Raw genomic sequence first — 12,984 nt, forward strand, 5'->3', positions numbered from 1 at the left:
AATAGGATTGATGCAACCTCTTTGGCACTGGCTGTAGCAGCTTCTTACTAGATATGACTCTGGAGGCAGGGGAAACAAAAGCAAAAATGAATTACTATGACTTCATCAAGATAAAAGCTTCTGCAGGGTGAGAGAAACAATCAACAAAACTAAAAGGCAACCTTTGAATGGGAATAGATATTTGCAAATGACATATCTGATAAATGGATTAGTATCCAAAATCTATAAAAAATTTATCAAACTCAGCACCCAAAAAACAACTAATCTGGTTAAAAAATGGGCAGAAAACATGAACAGACACTTTTCCAAAGAAGACACACAAATGGCCAACAGACATGAAAAGATGCTCAACATCACTCATCATCAGGGAAATACAAATTGAAACTACAATATGATATCACCATACACCTGTTAGAATGGTTAAAATTAACACAGGAAACAAGAGATGTTGGTAAGGATGTGAAGGGTGCCTGGTGTGATGAGCACCAGGTGTTGTGTGTAAGTGATGAATCACTAAATTCTACTCCTGAAACTAATATTAAACTATATGTTAACTAACTAGAATTGAAATAAAAACTTGAAACAAAAAAGAAAAATCTGGTGAATATAAAATACTAAATTACTGAGTACTGTTTATTCTGATGATAAAACTAACCAGAAAAGAACATTGTAAGCAAAAGGTTAAAGTTTTTTCTTACTCAATAATATAAATGATTAAGCACTGGACACTATATTCTGAATGTAAATATATATATCTCACTTTATTTGTTCATAATTTTTTTGAATGATAGATTATAACGAATATCAGGCACAGTAATCTACCCTAAGTCATAAAGTGAATGAGAAGGAAAAGACAGGGACAAATCAGACAGATTGTCAATGAACTTCTGTTAGATCACAGAGAAATGAAGAGTGGAGGGTATGTGAAATTGAAGGGGAATATATATATATATATATATATATATATATATCTTCAATTATAGCAATTTTTGGATAAAGTTTAAGACACATGCATGCTTAATTTTAGAAACTGCTATGGTGGTAGAGAGAAAAGAAACTGACTGAAAGAAATACTGTCAGCTGATTTTCAACAAAAGTGAAAGGCACAAGGTTTTCAACAAATGTTGCTCAAAAAAGAGACCCTTATATGCAAAAAGGCACAAAATCAAAACAAAACCCTCGACCTCTACCTCATGTTATCCAAAATTTGACTCAAAATAGATCATAAATATAAATATATGCAAAATAAATGCAAAAACATAAAGCCTCTAGAAGAAAACACAGAAGTTAATCTTTGTAACTTGGATTAGGCAAATAGTCTTTGGATGCTATATCAGAAGTACAAACCATAAGGAAAACCATTAATAAACTGGACTTCATGAATACTGTAGTCCCCTCTTATCCATGAGATACATGTTCCAAGAACCTTAGTGGAAGCCCCAAACCACAGATAGTGGCTATACATATTCTTTCCTTTTGGCCATACATACATACATACATACCTATACTAAAGACTAATTTATAAATTGGGCACATTAAGAGATTAACCACAAATAATGAAATAGAACAGCTATAACAATATGCTGTAATAAAAGTTACATGAATGTGGTTCTTCTCTCTTTCAAAGTATCTTATTGTACCATCCTCACCCTTCTCCTTGAAATGATGTGAGATGGCAAAATGCTCACGTGATGAGTGATGTAGGCATCATGGGCAGTGCTAGGCTACTAGTGACCTGACGCATCAGAAAGAGAGTCATCTGCTTAGGGATTGCAGCTGACCGCAGGTGACTGGAACCATGGAACTGCAGCTATGAAGGGGCTACTGCATTAAAAATGCGTTCTCTGTGAGAGACAGCATTAGGAGGCAAAAAGGCAAGTCACAACCTGAGAGAAAATATTTGAAAATTGTCTATCTGACAAAGGTCTTGTATCAAAAACACATTAAAAACTCTTAGATCTCGGTAACTCAATGAGAAAAGGGGCAAACTATTTCAAAAGACACCTCATCACAGAAAATATACAGATGGCAAACAAGCACTGGAAATCAACATCATTAGTGATCAAATACAAATTAAAACCACTAAATACCACTAACCTCCTATTAGAATGACTTACAAAATTGACAATCCTAAGTGCTAGTGAGGATGTGGAGAGAGTAGCTGCTGGTGGAGATATCAAACATATAGGCACTTTGGCAAACAATTTGATAGTTTTCTTTAAAAGTTCAATATATACATACTGTATTGTCCAGGCATATCATTTCCAGGTATTTGCTCAAGATAAACAAAACCTTACGTTCATACAGAAATCTATATGTGAATGTTAACGGTAGCTCTATTTATTTAATTGCCAGAAGAGTAAATTACCCAGATGCCACATGTTGTTGTGGTCCTGATTTGCATGTCCCTGACTAATAATGATGTTGAACATCTTTCCATGTGTTTACTGGCCATTTATGTATCTTCTTTGGAGAAAGATCTATTCAGATCCTTTGCCTGTTTTTAAATTAGATGATTTTCCTTGTTACTGATGAATTCAAAGATTCTTTATATATTCTAGATGGAAGTAGATCTAGATGCAGATAGATCTGCAGATTTTTGTTTTCAATTTTAGAGGTTTTCCTTTCATCTTCTTGATGGTGTCATTGGAGGCACACAAGTTTTTAGTTTTGATGCAGTCCAATTTACTTTTTTCTTTTATTGCCCATGCTTTTGGTGTCCTATCCAAAAACCATTGCCTAATTGAAGGTCACAAAGATTCTTTCATATGTTTTCTTCTATGAGGGTTATAGTTTTAGTTCTCATATTTAGGTCTAAGAAAATTTATGCTTTAGATGGATCGATAAAACTGTGTATGAGAATGCACACATACATTTCCTATTTCTGTCTCCTGAGAAAGCCCAAGGGTACACAGAGGCAATGAGTATACACAATGTGTATATTTTGGTTTCTAAACACCAGTCTCCAATAAGAAAAACCAAAGATCCATAAAGTAGATGATGATTTCAGAATTAGGGCAGACAAACCACCAGATGAGCCTGGAGCACAATGTGGTGCTAAAAAGTAAAGAGATGGTCATAAAAGGATGGGGGCACACTGCAGGATGCAGGAACCTGACCGAAAGAGCTCGCAATGGTCAAAGCTTTAGCAACCTTAGTAAGAAATAATGATGATACTGAATTGTAAACTGCAGAGTACAATAAGTCCATACTAGTAAAAAATAAATTGAATAAAAAATAATTGAGAGTGAAGGGACTGATATTCCTTAAAGAAGAATTCCAATTAAATGTGGGCAGAACAAGGGAAAGAGAGTATTACCGCTAAAACTCCACAGATCCTGTTGTAAGCAAGATCCACTAATGAATGTCAAAATTAGTGGGCAAAGTCTTGAGGAGAAACAGGCTATTTGCATAATCTGGAAGTACCTCCCTGAGACGTGTATTAATTAAAAAGGAGAAGATAGTAGGTCTGTAGTGGAGAAACATGGAGATACCACCTCACTTGGGGGCGGGGTGGGGGGGAGGTCCAGTTACAACATCCACCATAATGTACCCTGATGTGCTGCATGTCTACTCTGGAAGGTGCTTAAAGAAACTTAATTGAGTCATGAGTAAATGTCAGACTACTGCGAAACAAGGAACATGCTGAAGAATAACTGATCCATATTCTTTAGAAGCTTCAAGGTCTTGAGGAGACAATGAAAGACTGAAGAAACCCAATAACTGGAGGGCAGATGGGTCCCTGAGCTGAGTTCCGGAAGACAAATAGGACAGGAAGGAGACCTGTTGAGATGTCAACGAAGGATGTGGCTTAGCAGATGGTCCTACACTGACGCTGACATCTTTGGTTTCAGGAATCCTGTCAGAGTCATATCTCATATGCACATTCCGGGAGGCTGGGCAAAGGATATTTGGGAACTCTGCACTATTTTCGCAACTCTTCTGTAAGTTTAAAATTATTTCAAAATAAAAACTCAAAACAAGGAAAACCTGCTAGATGGTAATTTTGCTCAATAAAAACAAAACTAAATACATTTGAAAATGACTGATAATGTACATTTTACATCTTTTGAACTAAATTTCAATACTAATCAAATAGTATTCCTAAACTTCACCCATAATTGGAATAACCTATTCCATTCTTCTTCCATGAAGGGTTTCAACGGAAATAACTGTTATGCACTATCAGCAGGAAGACCTGACAACGCCTACCTGGTTTCTCTCATAAAACTGCATTTTAGTCAGGGTCAAGATATGAATGTGAGGGTGTGTAAATTTGTAAAATATATAAATTATATTGAATTAAACAGCTGATAAAAGGTGTATATAAAAATAAAAGCCACATCAATTACCTGATAAAATCATACTGCACCCACTATAACTTTCCACGATCAATTTTTTTTCCCTTAAAATTTTGATAAATGAAGTTGTCAGGGGGGATAAGATCACAATTTTGTTTTCTTTTTTTCAGTTTAACTATTTTAACTTTCAGAATTCAGTTCATGAATGCTGTAAATGTTAGCCTAGATAAGATCACAATTTTGCTTGGTGATGAGGTAAGCATACTGTCACGTGCCTGTATAACCTTGTGGCAGCAAGGAAAGAAGCTTAAAAGAAAGTTTTAATGTGGCTCTGAATTACACAGGCTAATTATACTTAACTAGGCTTCCCAAGAAAGAAGAGTCTGGAGGTCTTTTTCTGGAAAAAAAATTAAACCTCACTTTAAAACTTCTAAGATCATGTAGCTAAAGGATGAACCTGAACGCTCTGAGGGCCAGAGATCCATCAAAAATGATTAATTGAATGGATTTACATGAATTTCAGATTATCTTCAGTCAACAGTATGAGGTGTTACTAACAAAAGCTATATTTTAATTGTGCACTTTGATTTTATTTTACATGTTGTGCCATCAAGGACTTTGTAGAACACTGAAATATATACTAGAAAGGATATTATTTCAGGATCATATTCTCTTATAAAAAGTTTTAAAATATGAAGTATATTAATAACAAGGAATAGAAATAATTCAAATAAACAGGGTGTTATTTCTACTCTGAAAAAAAGCTACACAAAGACCGACCTTCTCTAGCCCTAACTTTAGCTGCACACTCCGACTGTCACACATGCATGTGGATACCTACTGAGACACATACAGATACATGGTTCTAAGATTTATCACATTTAATAGCAACTTCAAATAAATGTAAAGAAATAATTTCAGTCTTTTTCTTCTAACTTCCTACTAGTAAAAGAGCAATAACAAAGCTCACTACCTTTTTCCCTTAAAGAAAATCTATAAATAATAATTTTCAAAGTTCTTTCATATGCATGATTTAATCTGATATTCAAAAGAGAGGTTAAGCAGTGTTCCACATTTTGTGGTGGAGAACACAGACATAGAACGGCCGAGTGACTTGCCTGCAGTCACACATCTTGACAGCCTTAGAGTCAGGATGCTGACGTCCAGCTGGTCTGACACGCCACTGTCGGCCAGGCCCTGTACGGGCCGTAGAAGTCCCCCTGTGGAAACATCTTCCCTGGGGGTTCTTTTCATTTACTCTATGTTACCTCCTCACTCAGGTTTTCACATTATCTGAAGTACCTTAGAACTCCAAGATTTTAAGGCTTCATGATAACAATTTTGCTAATTCACAGATGTGATTTTGTTCTCAGCTCCTGTATATTTAGGATTATGAATGTGGGAAACTCCTGGAAGGCCAAGAGGTGTGAGGTTCAGTCAGCTGCACTGCAGTTATATACCCTCCTCGGGCAAGTCAGCCTCTTGAAGACCCAATTTTAAAAAACAAAAATCATTAAGTTGGGAATGACGCCTCCCAAAGAGCTTTGTGTTGAAGGAATGGCCCACTGAAAAGACTGGCACAGACACTCTTGCTACCCTTCCCTGCATTCCTTTGTTACCGAGAAGTCAGGATGTGACTGTGAAAAACCATAGCATTCTTTAGGACTATGCAGCGGCCACCTTAGGGTAGGACACTGCACCACACACTGTGAGGGTGACTCTCCAATAATCAGGACTGCCCGACTGCAGGAGGACCGTGGGAGGCAAGTGGCAGAAGCGTGGGCCCAACAGATGGAAAGAAGCTCCTATGTCCTTAACCCTGCTCCACAGTGAAAAACAGAAAAAGGAGGTTTTAGACATACTGAAGAAAAGTTAGAACAGCAGACTGAATTAAAAATATCTTAAAATGTATACTTAGGTTTTGAAAAAAATGTATTTCAGTACATTACTCAATAACAGAGAAACAGGGATGAGTTGAGAGGATCTGCTTATCAGTAACCTTCCATCTACTGATAAATATCTTCAAAATGAGCCGATCCTGGAGAGCAGGTCTGTCTGTTGCTGGAAAAAGCTGGTTGATGAAAATCACTGCTTTGGCATTATTCATACTCTGGCTATCTGGTTCATGGGACAGTTAGCTCCAAACTTAGGGAATCTGACAGGACCGAGAATGAGAAAGAGAGCAAAGAGAAAAAGCCAGTTACCGAAACGCCAAACCTGCCATGCCAGGTGGACACAGGGCACGCCACCAAACCAGAGGCGCCAGAGCATGAAGAACCAGGGAACAGAGACGTGTAGCAGCAGTTAAGAAAAACAGTAAATGAACCCAAGGGTGATGCCTGGAGGTAAAGAATCAAATTGTTGAACTGTTAATTATTTTAGGAAGTCTTTTGTCGGCGGTGAAATACCAGGAGACTGAAAAACAAGGAATCCAGTCTGAAGGTTACAAAGAGAGAGGGTAGAGGCTGAAAATTATAGAGCTGCTAGTCTAACATCTATATTAGGAAATAAATTTGAGATGATACTTATGGATGAGCTTAATGATACATTTGGAGAAGTACAATTTAATAGGAGTGAGTCAGCATGGATTTACCAAAGGCAATCATGTCAGAAAAAATTTCGTTCCTTTTTAGGTTGAAGTAATAATTGGTTTATGTAAGGAGAACCAATGAGACACTGTCAGGATTTTCTGAGATTTTTTGGACCTCTTCATAAAATGAATTATTGTACAAAATGTCATGACATGTGTCAGAGCACCAACTAACAAAAGGGGCTGAGAGTAATGGGGTTAAAAATAGAAGGCCCCACAATCTGGGGAAGACTACATTTCTACAGGGCTCTGCAGATCAGAACGCTAATGCTTTTAATTAATGATGAAGAAAATCTTTTATATGAGGAAATTTGAATATTCTACTAAATGAGGGGGAATGGTTAAGATACAAAAGGCTATAGCTGTTTTACCTTAACTGTGGTAGATCAAGCAAAGGGGCTCCAGGGTGGAATAGGGAATTGAGTCTGCCTGAATACGCAGCGGTGCATGTGCAGAGATAGAAGTGATCAGTTAAGTGTACTTATAGCTTCAATGGTACTGGATTAGTTAGCGTTAGAAAGAAAAAGAATGTTGAGTTTTGATAAGAATCAAACTTTCACATTCCTTCCTCTTACACAGTAAGAGGAAACTGCTACGGAATGCAATTAAATAATATAAGTTTTAAAGAATGAAAAAACTGATCATCTTAAAGAACAATATGAAAATCCTACTTTGTGAAGAGAATATGGTAGATTTGTAGGATATCATGCTGCCCAGGTAACCTTATATATTATAACCTAATATATAAGAACTGATGAAAATCATATCAATTTCAATAGGATTTTTTTTAAATCCTACACCAGTAGAAAATGAAGGAATTAGAGAAAACACCACATCATCACTTAATGCTTAATTTAATAGAGAACATCATTTGATCATCACCTTTAGAAAACACATAAACATTTCCCACATTTAAAGTCCAAGCTTCTCAGAGGGAATGTGAAGGAACTAAATCAATGTTACAGTCACACTACAGAGAGTGGCCAGGCTACCCCGTCCTCCGGTGGGCACTCACCCAGCAGCAGGGAGTGCCACTTCAGAAGCAAGCTCGTTCTTTGAGTTGTGGAGGCCTAACTGTGCTTCTTCACCTGGCATTCCTGAGAGAAAACATCTCTGTTTTCTTCCTTGGCAGCATCACGAGAGTCACACATGCTCCCCTCAACCTTCCCTATGCCCTTCTCAACCTTCATCTTCCCTTCTTTCAGGTGATGTTCAAAGTATCCTGAGACATAACCACCCAAGTCTGACCAGAGGTCACGTGTATTGCAAACACAGAGAGTATTTCACTCCTGCCCAGGATGTAGTGAATGAACACCATGCTGATTCTTCGATAACCGAGATGGTAGACAAGCAATTGCTAATATAAAGGTGAAATAAAGATCATTTTGGGGGTAAAATGGATTTCACTTAATAGAAACAAACAAACAAACAAACATCTGATGTACAATGACAAAGAATTCTGGCAACTTTTACTTTGATGTCAACTTTATGGGGATTAATATGATTATAAAATCTCATCATATTGGATCTAGAATGGACCTAAATTAATCTCTTTAGAAATACAGGAAGCAGGGCAGCCCGGGTGGCTCAGTGGTTCTGTGCCTGCCTTCAGCCCAGGGCATGATTCTGGAGACCTAGGATCGAGTCCCACGTCGGGCTCCCTGCATGGAGCCTGCTTCTCCCTCTACCTGTGTCTCTGCCTCTCTCCCTCTCTGTGTCTCTCTTGAATAAATAAATAAAATCTTAAAAAAAAAAAAAAAAGAAATACAGGAAGCAAATAAATCATTTAAAAAAATACGTATACAGAAACGTGCACAACTCATGGGTGAGCTTGAGGAATTTTCTCCAATTGAATACAATCCTTTCCCAACATCAGAAACAAGAAACAGAATATCACTATCTGGATTGAGGAGCACTGCGATCCTCGTTCTAGTGACTGCTGCCCCCAAGGGAAAATTTACCCTGGTTCCTAACACCGTAGATTAGTTTTGCCTGCTTTTATATTTAATGAGAATAGAACTGTACAGAATACTCTCCTTGTGTGTGGTTTTAGTTCATCCAGTTCTATGACTGTGAGATTTATTTACAGTTTCTTTTTTGTATTTGGTTCACGTGTGGTGAACACACAGCCTTTTGCACATTCTACTTGATGGGACACTTGGGTAGTTTCAGTTTTTGACCATGATGAAAGTATCGATAATGATATAAAGTATAAATACTAAAGTAAAAGACGATTTCTTATGAAAGATCAAAATCGTCACAGCAGATAAAAAAAAAACCAAATGTGGCAAGATACTACTTATAAAGAAGCTTATGTGGCTACACAAATATGAAACACAGGATGATGGCAAGAAGCATTAGTACAGACAGAAAGGAACATTTCATAAGTACAAGGGAATATATGTATTTTATTTACGATAGGTGGTTATGTGTATAAAACCATCTTAAAGTTCTGAGTAGCCAGGGACAGATCTTCAAAATAAATAAAGCCAAAAGGAAGAGAATTAAAAAACAACAATCACCACCACAACTGACAAACCCGCAATCTTAGTGGGCAACTCTTCTTGTTGACAGAAGGAGCAAAAAAAAAAAAAAAAAAAAACATGTAAGACTATAGACAACCTGAATGGCACAGTAAAAAAACTTGGCATCAGTGATGTGTAGGGATCACAGAATACACACCAAATAGCACCATTATTTACATTCCTTTCTAGTATGTCTCAAACATTTACCAAAACTCACCAAATGTTGGGCACAAAAAAAACATAAATAAATTTCAAAGAATGTAAATAATTCAGGATTATGTTCTATAAGCACAGTAGACAGAAGCTAGAAATCAATTTATATTACTATTTCAATAGTTAACAAAAAGATAACTAGAAAAATCACCAAATGCCTGGGAATCAAATAATACATTTCTAAAAAATCAACTTTTATTTTAAAAATAACCATTTTTATCTGTTTTTCAAAAAAAGCTATAACCAAAATTAGAGCTCACATAAAGCCTTTAGAATCATTCTCTGAGTTCTCGGAAATCAAGAGGAACGACAATGAATCACCCACAGAAGTGATGGAGACAAAGAACAATGGACAATCCTGGATGCTCAGTATGGCCACGTCTCACTGAGCATACACTGCGTTACCTGGTATGGATGGTGGGAACACTGTGCTAACAGCCGGTACTGTCCCCATCATGCAGAGGGGGAACCCTGGGACCCACAGAATTAAAACAACAGTTTTGGAGTCGGTCAACAAGGGAATGGGGCTGACTTTAAATCTATCCTATCCTAAGGGCCATACCTACGGAAGCACAGAATGCTCCTAACTCTGCAGATGAGGCCGGGAAGCTCTGAGATGCATAGAGACCTTACAAAGTGGGGTGCCAGGGTGCGAACTGGTCTCCAGGGAACTCTGGCTATGTTACCTGGCCTCCGTATCTGCAGGTACCACTTCATGTATATGAGCCGGGGAGGTACACAATCACAGGAAATCTTCTTTCTGGGGGCACCTGGGTGGCTCAGTGCCAACGCTGAGCATTGCCTTCAGCTTAGGTCATTATCCCAGGGCCCTGGGATCGAGTCCCTCATCGGGCTCCCCGCAGGGAGCCTGCTTCTCCCTCTGTCGGTGTCTCTGCCTCTCTCTGTGTCTCTCATGAATAAATAAATAAAATCTTAAAGAAAAAAAAGGAAATCCTTCTACAGAGCTATTTTCCAACAAAAACCATGATACCTTACTTTAACACATAAATTTCAAAGTATCATCTCACCTAAATTTAAAATATCACAAATGACACTATTCACAGTCTTTTCTGGGGCTGTTGTTTAATGTGTCCCTTCCAATGGTCTTGGGGATGTTTGATCTACATGGTGGAGCCACATGAGGACCAGACGGATTTTGTTTATTTTGGGGGAGTTTTAAACTCAATCTTTTATTTTATTTTATTTTATTTTATTTTTTTAATTAATTAATTTATTTATGATAGTCACACAGAGAGAGAGAGAGAGAGAGAGAGAGAGGCAGAGACACAGGCAGAGGGAGAAGCAGGCTCCATGCACCGGGAGCCCAACGTGGGATTCGATCCCGGGTTTCCAGGATCGCGCCCTGGGTCAAAGGCAGGCGCCAAACCGCTGCGCCACCCAGGGATCCCAAACTCAATCTTTTATTAAAAGAACTGCATCATATGGTTCACTGAATGCTGGGTTACGAGATGCTCGGCTCAGCAACGAACCGTGCAGACACCAGAGGACACCGCTGATGGACCATAAGCCACTCTCAGAGAAAACCCTGCCGCCACGGCCTCCGCGGGCCCCATCACAGTACCTACGGCCCAGCATGGGTTCATCAATCCAATCATGGCGCCTAATCCCACTACCAAAGGATACGGAAGGAAGAGCACCAACATCTTGATTCATACCTTACTTTATACTGAGGAAGGCGCCTTTCCCGTAACCTTAAATGTACCACTTATGATTTGCAATTGCAAGGTTAAAAAGTCAGTCAGCCTAAAATACATTATCTTTTTTAAGTTTCCTCTTAACCAAGCTAAATTTATCAAAGCAAAAAATACTACCAAAGAGCACTACTGCCATGTACAGGGAAGAACCGACAGCAGACACTGCACAGGACCAAACAGGCTCCATCAGTGAGGAACCTGGCCGTGACTTCTGCAGACAACAGTTTCCAACAGAATCATAAATAGAAACCGAACACTAGGATTCTGTGCACGGGCACATCACACACAGACACAGGGAAACTAGAATGATTTTTCTTAAAATTTGTTTTATACTAACAATATCTTAAAACATCTCTAGAAGAAACATTCAGTATCACTAGCACAGGCTGCTACTGCTGCCCAGAACGACGAAAGGGACGCATATCTAGGCTCTGCAATTAGTTTCTTCCCCCCTTCCCTGTCATTCATCTGAAAGTTACAAATACTTTATTTTAGAAAAATAACCCATTTTTAATGTCCAGCTGGTGCAGTGCAAACACAGGAGACACACCTTGAGAAGGAGGCACAGCAGGATGGCCTTAAAAATGGTCCTTTCTGCATGACCCAGCATCACTTTACATCGCCTGCTTGGTGGTTACCTGATGTGCCTCCTTCCACAGGCAAATCTCTGGCATTTGTGTGGTCATGACTCCTCTTAAGGAAGAACCCATAGGCACTGATGGCCAGGAGATATTTCAATTTGACTTTATCTGTTCTTGTGCCTAAAGCTATCAACTGCTCAGTTCAAAACCTTTTCAGTATTGTTACCAAAATGCAAGGAGTACTGACCTGTGTTTTTGTTTTTCAAAAACGGCCCTGGATATAACACAGATGACAACAACAGACATTCTACAGTTACCTTAAAAAGTCAATCATATGAGCATAAACAGAAATTGGAAAAGGATACATCAGCAAAAAACAAGCAATACCCTTATACACATTGTCAAATGTGTTAATAACTAATAACATTTTCCTAATTCAAATCGCTCATTAAGTTCTGTTTCTTTTGATGTTAATGTTATCTGAGCAAATATTATTTACATATTTTGCAAACGGGTAGGGGTTCCCATGACTTTTAAACACCATGGTCACTCCTGTAGCATCACCAGCCCTTCAGCATTGTTCTGCTAGGCAGGCATAGAAGGTACTGTGCTAAGCCATTAGCTTTTTAACTCATCACAATGACCCTTGAAACAGATACCACCATGTAGATTTGCATAGGGAGACATGATGAGGTTGTCCTGCCTGAGGTCACAGGGTGAGTATGGAAAGGAGAGTTTGCATGTGGCTCTAACTGATCCCAAAGCATCTGCTTAAAACATTCCCTGTATCGACTGGCATCACTTAAGTAGAGTACTGCTTGGCCTACATTGTGGGGCTTTCTCTAAACCTCCTTCAGAGTAAGTACTTCCTCAAACATGACCTCACACTCACAATCCATCCCATGGCCACTCTGCACAGTGAGAATTCAATACTCAAGGAAAGCATGCTTGTTAGTTAAACATGTTGGGCTACATACAGGGATAGATTTCTTGAACCCTGCAGTTGCTGCTGTGCATCTGACGCTTCCAGAGTGTGAAGTCTGACTTCTGATTCAGTGA

The 12,984-nt window shown here is 38.5% G+C and overlaps 1 protein-coding gene across 1 annotated transcript in view; it reads right to left on the bottom strand.

Moving 5' to 3' along the window:
* ZNF407 (zinc finger protein 407) overlaps positions 1-12,984 on the bottom strand; it is a 448,125-nt gene that overhangs the window by 125,513 nt on the left and 309,628 nt on the right.

The sequence above is a fragment of the Canis lupus genome, chromosome 1 (assembly GCF_011100685.1).
Source record: "Canis lupus familiaris isolate Mischka breed German Shepherd chromosome 1, alternate assembly UU_Cfam_GSD_1.0, whole genome shotgun sequence".
Taxonomy (NCBI): Eukaryota; Metazoa; Chordata; class Mammalia; order Carnivora; family Canidae; genus Canis; species Canis lupus.